The sequence below is a fragment of the Bacillus rossius genome, chromosome 2 (assembly GCF_032445375.1).
Source record: "Bacillus rossius redtenbacheri isolate Brsri chromosome 2, Brsri_v3, whole genome shotgun sequence".
Taxonomy (NCBI): Eukaryota; Metazoa; Arthropoda; class Insecta; order Phasmatodea; family Bacillidae; genus Bacillus; species Bacillus rossius.
Genome location: NC_086331.1, coordinates 106672734 through 106678733, shown reverse-complemented (window position 1 = coordinate 106678733; position 6000 = coordinate 106672734).

Here is a 6000-nt window from a genome sequence, read left to right as displayed (position 1 = left end):
TGAGATGGTCTAAAACTAAAATATTTCCATCTTCAGCACTTGCTACACATGTGGTGACATTACTCAGAGATTTTTATCCTGGCACCACAAGGAGAATGCAAACTTGCCTATTAATTTAAATTTACCTGCCTGGAGTTCATTTACTAAGCCGGTTTTGCCAATGAAATTTAAGCCGAAAATGAGATCAGTCACCAAAACATCGCTCACTATAAATGGAAATGTTCGTGTGAATAAATAAGTTTTGACCTTGAGGTTATTTCTTTTCGTGACTATAAATATCCGTAATAGTTTTGGTATTGGCTCACCTAATTTGGCCGAGGCATGGTGCGCGCTCATACCGTTACATACCAGAATTTCACCTTCAAAGCTCATAACGAAGTATAAATTAAAATTTCAAACTATTACTTTGCGGAACACCTAATACCATAAAATTGCGTTTGCAAATTTGACCTAAAAGCGTCTATTTGTAAGATAATTAAAACATATATATGTATACCACGCATTGCTTGATGAGGTCTAAAATTAATAATTTTTTAATCATAAGATTGTGTTGGAAAGTATCAAAGGTTTTGCTCATGTTGAAATAAATAGAACATTTTATTTATGTATGGATGTTATACTGTGTGTGTGTTAAAGACGCAATCTTCCTGATTGGAAACTATGTGGTTTTTCAGAAATAATATTTTAATGAATAAAATTCATGTGCCTATAAATATATTTCCCTCGAAAACATAAAATACTACATAACAAAGATATTGGTCAATAGTTTGTGACTAAAATTTAACTGTCAATAATACTTCAAGAAAATATATACCGATAAATGGTTTAACACACAACATCGGTATACAACCACTCACTGACTGATACACACTTAATTAAAATATTTTATGTACAAAATCCAATTTGGAAGCCACCTGAAAGGTTTTTTTCTGATCCACCCACCGTTTCTTTGGTAGCCTGACTTGTTACAAGGGATTGCATTCCTACCAGAGAAAATGCTACCATTTTGTCTGGGCAGTCCGCCTTGGAGGAGTCGGGGCGCAAACCCGGGTCCTACAAGTCACAAGGCAGGCGCTCTACCCCAGAACCAGAGTGGTAGAGCGGATACTCGCAGTCTTCTTAACACTTACATGATGTTATTCCACGAGTTGACTGTAGTTTCGTGTGTCATTAACACGTGCAGTACGTGCAGTAAAATCTAACCTCGGTAACGAACAAATTTATGTGTTCTTATGTTGTTCGTTCAGCATGAATTATGTGAACATAACAGTGAAATATAATTTGTATAACTAGTCTGGCAATTTTTTAATTGATTTCCTGCTAACAAACTTACAGTCCCGCTGTGCAATAATTATGTAGAAATATAGACTAGTAAAACAATATGTAAGAGCTATCACTGTCGATGGTAAAAGTTATTTTGAAATAATTAGATATTGAAAGAGTGCGTTTAGTTAAAATATGTGTGTGCTTACAAGCATGAAATAATTGTATACACATTTTTATTATTTGGTTTTAAAGCCACAGAAGAGTTAACTATTTTATATAACTATTGGCTTTCATTTGTTTTACCGTGATTAATATGCGCTGCTAATACTGGAAAGCTATTCAAACAACTGTGTAGGCATTTTCATAATCTTAATTAAGTATTAACTCTATGATAGTGTTGGAGATGTCATATTAAAAGATACATTTTCGTACTGACATCGCCGGAATCGATCAGTTTGTGAAGACTAAGAATTTAGATGACACGGGTTTCGTGAGATTTGCTTACTTATTTAGAAATATTCACATTATTTGAGTACAACTATATTTTATTATAACTTTCAATACTCCTGAGTACAGAATTCTTGGTAATAGCTTACCTCAGGGTTAAGCAGGAGCATAAATCAGCGTTTAGCAGGAGCATAAATGTTTTATTTCATACAATGAAACCCTCAGAAACTTATTTAAATCAACGGGTACTTCTTTGAGTACACAACCACAGAAAGTTTTTTAAATATTTGTGCACATCGCAGTGACATCGCTATTTAATTATTTGTAATTTTAATTGCAACAAAATTTTGAATACTGTGTGTTAAATATTTTGGTTGTGTAATATTTCTACGTGTAATAGTATAAAACATGTATTATGTTTTAACTGTTACAGTAACAAACGTTCATTTAATGGTTGCGTATGTTTATTTCCGCCCAAAAAAAATATTTTGTACAAAGTAAAATATCCTTCAACAAAAGAGTTCACTTTTCTTATAGTTTTGTTGTTTTAAATTATGTTCGAACCTTTCCTTCAGTTTAACAACTTAAGTAGATATAATAATTTCGCTATGAAATATTTCATACATACTACACTCGATATTTTAAGATTATTACGAAATAATATGTAATTTTATTTTAAGTACTTTTTTTTTGCAAACGTACGGACGAAAAATACTTTGGACAACTCACAGAATTGAATTTTCAGTACTTTTACAAAAGATTCTATTGGAAACCATTTGACAAGGAATTGTTTGCAATACTAAAAGAAAGATATTATAACTTTGTACATCACATGGCTTTGGTTATATTTGCATATATGAAGAAGGTTTATCGCGGTATAACTGAGCATTTCTTACAAGAATTAACTAATAATTTTATACTTTAATTGTTGTGTTCATTCGGCATAGTTTTTTTTAAACCATGGAAAAGATAATCGATCGAATATTCAACAATTTGACTTACTTTTGTTTTACCGTGCTTAATATGCGCATCTAATACTTGAAAGCTATTCAAACTACTGTTTGCAAATAACTTTAAATATTGGAGGTACTGGGACAACACAAAGCATAAATGATAACACTATTTTGTAGTGATACAGTTATTTTCATGTAAATGTACAAATTAACAAATGGGTAAGTTTACATGAATATTTCGGTTCCATTTACAAAGAAAATTTACGGTACACAACGGCAAACAGAATAACTAAACGATGAAACTTAACATATAAAAATCGAAAAAAAAAAAAACGGCTATACCTAGACGCACAGTGAACCCAGCGATGTGAATAAACAGTGACGACAGCACAGACATATCGCCCTTCATTGTATACCCGAAAATAGAAGGCGAAGGTGGCAGCTCGCAGAGGCGCGGTAAAGTGATACATAGCGGAGAGCGGGAAATAATAAAAACTGTTTATTCTATGGTATAAGTTGCTATTACTCCAAAAAAGCGCAAAAGTGGCTTAAATGGAAAGTTTAACATTGTAAGTTATATGTTCTGCATTGTTTGTACACTATGAATGCTGACAATCGAATAGTAATAATAGTAATTAATTTTAACTTAATTTTGTTTTTCGTCACTTAATACAATCAATTATATGAGGTTTTGAAGGTTATAATATCCATTCTAAAGTGGAAGTACAATGCAAATTGTATTTACATTTATAATAAATAATCGATTTAAGGTGCATAAAAATATAAAGCCACACTTACACAAGCATTTTTTAAATGCCATTAACGTTGGTAGTCAGGTGTTTCCTAAACGACTGACATGAAGTTAAAGCAGCAAATATAACATTACAAGCTCCATGTTTATTTAAATGTAAATCCAGCGCTAAATGGCACGTTTTAGGTACGGAAACCGGAGAACGATAAGGGCTAGACTGGCTCCTGCGTCATCAACTGTGAGATAGCTTTCGCGCGGAGAGCTACAATTGCGTAATGTTTTGGTCGTTTGCTTTTTCTTTTAAGACTTTTTTTAAAAATAATTTTGAGAACACAATGAATTGAGAAGCATAGTTTTAAATTTATTTTACATACTAAGTGACCTAGTTTACAAAATAAATCGTGTCTGGTTTTCGCTAGTTACTGAGTTAACAAAATTTCAATTAGTTTTGGTTAGCATAATAATTAGCAGACACTGTAAGTATATCTGATGGGACAAAGTAAAACGTTACAGTTTTAGATAATAGTTTGTTACTTTTCCTGACAGATGAGTACAAATATTCGAGCACAACCACTGCAATTTACACAATGTTACACTTATGTAGTACAAGTACAATTAATAGGATTTCTCACTTTTGGTTTGGTAACCCAGCGCTCTTAGCCAAAAGGCCTTACCGCCCTGGGGTCCCCGTGGATACAGACTTACGTAGTGTAGGAAGTCACGCGCCGAATGTTTTCTGTTCTGCTAGTACAAACCTGGCCGCTGACCTTGACAATAGGGTATCGCTTTCTCTTCGCCCTCCCCTTTCCCTCAGACAGGACTAGGGAGCTCAGACGCCAAGATAACTGCCGGACCCAGTATATAATTCCTAAGAGAACAGTTGCGACGTTTCGGGATAAAGATCAATTCCCTTCTTAAGGCATAAACAGACTGAGGTTTGTCATGACATACAGTTTAATGAGTAATGGCGTATGTCCAAACCTACATATTGAATTAATTATAATAATAATAAATTACAATTGAAATATTTACATATTAATTAAAATGTTGCTTGTCAGTTCAATTTTTTTTAATGAACTACACTGAATTTGTTTAAATTAACATAGATACTGACTTTCTTTAAACAGATTTGTGTTTTGTTTGTTTTATGTGTATATTTGTTTACACTTCTGTTAACAAGGCACAGGTATTACTGCAGAGCAGCTTACTCAAAAGAGGAACCTGTTTCAGTACCAATAAGTGTCAAGAGCGTAGTAAAAATAGGGGGAGTAGGGTTGCCAGATTTATTTAGACAAAGAATTTTATTTTACAAAAATTACAATGGCAGGAATTTAAAAAAGCACTTAAGGGATCATCAACTAGCCTAAAAAGGTATTTTCAAGCATTGTCTTTGTAAAAGAGTTTCCGGAGGAGGGACTGGCCTCTGCCCTCCCCTTCCACAAATACTAGCTACACCCATGGTAAATGTGTAAACAAAATCACATGTAGTTATACGCACTAGTACACGATATACTCAAAACACGTGAGTTATAATTTGTGACTGTAATTTTTTAAAAAAAAGTAGTTGTTTTTATAATGTTAGATGTCAATAATTTTTCAAGACATGTGATGATAGCCTACATGGAGTAGGTACTCTAGTCTGAAACTATGTATTTGTACTGTTGTGCAATGATCGTACACTCACGCCTGTAGCATGGGGCATCAATACAAGGCAATCTGAAGATAAGAAAAGATATACTATCGAAGTTTATGGACCAAGTCGTAAGACACTAGATTCATATTCCAGAGAACACAGGTTCAAATCCCGGCTGGCCATTGTCATATCACCTTAAAAGTCTTAAAATTAACAGCGAATCATATAGGTACCAGAACAGACCAAAAGGTACGTATCATCTTGCTTTAATATTTTCCTAACTATATAGGCTTCGGCCTGAGACGCATTTAAGAGTATTACCTACCTAGACCTCCCAAATAGGTACACTTAGTTTTACTTTAGGTTAGGAAAATAATTCTGTTCAGTGTAGCTCACGACTCAGACGTGATAGCGCAGTGATTCGTGTGTTTTTGTATAGAGAACTGACAACACTGGGCAGTACAGATTGTACGTTCACCAAAAAAAAATTATCTGGCCACGCGGCCTCTCCCCCCCCCCCCCCTTTTTTTTTCACCACGAATCGTACAGATGTGTGCCCAACGACCATACATTTGAAAGACTGGAAACTCAACGTTTTTCTGTACCCTTAGACAATCGCCGACTGCACTGCCATCTATGATTGAAGTAACATCATCGAAAATGCGTAACGGTAGAACGTATTGAAAAAAATAACTTTTTTTTTAAGTTCGAACGGAGACAATAAACAACTGTCAAACTCGCATAGTAGAATATTAATAATAATAATAAGAAGAAGAATAAGAATAACAACAAACACCTCAAGAATAATTTATTTCCGGGATGTTCAATACAATTTCAGAATGGTGAAAAGGTTTCGTTCACTACAAAAACAGTTACTGTTTACATTAAGGAATATATTTGACCTGCTAATTTCATTTTCTTTAGTGTCAAGTGGTAACACATTAACGCAA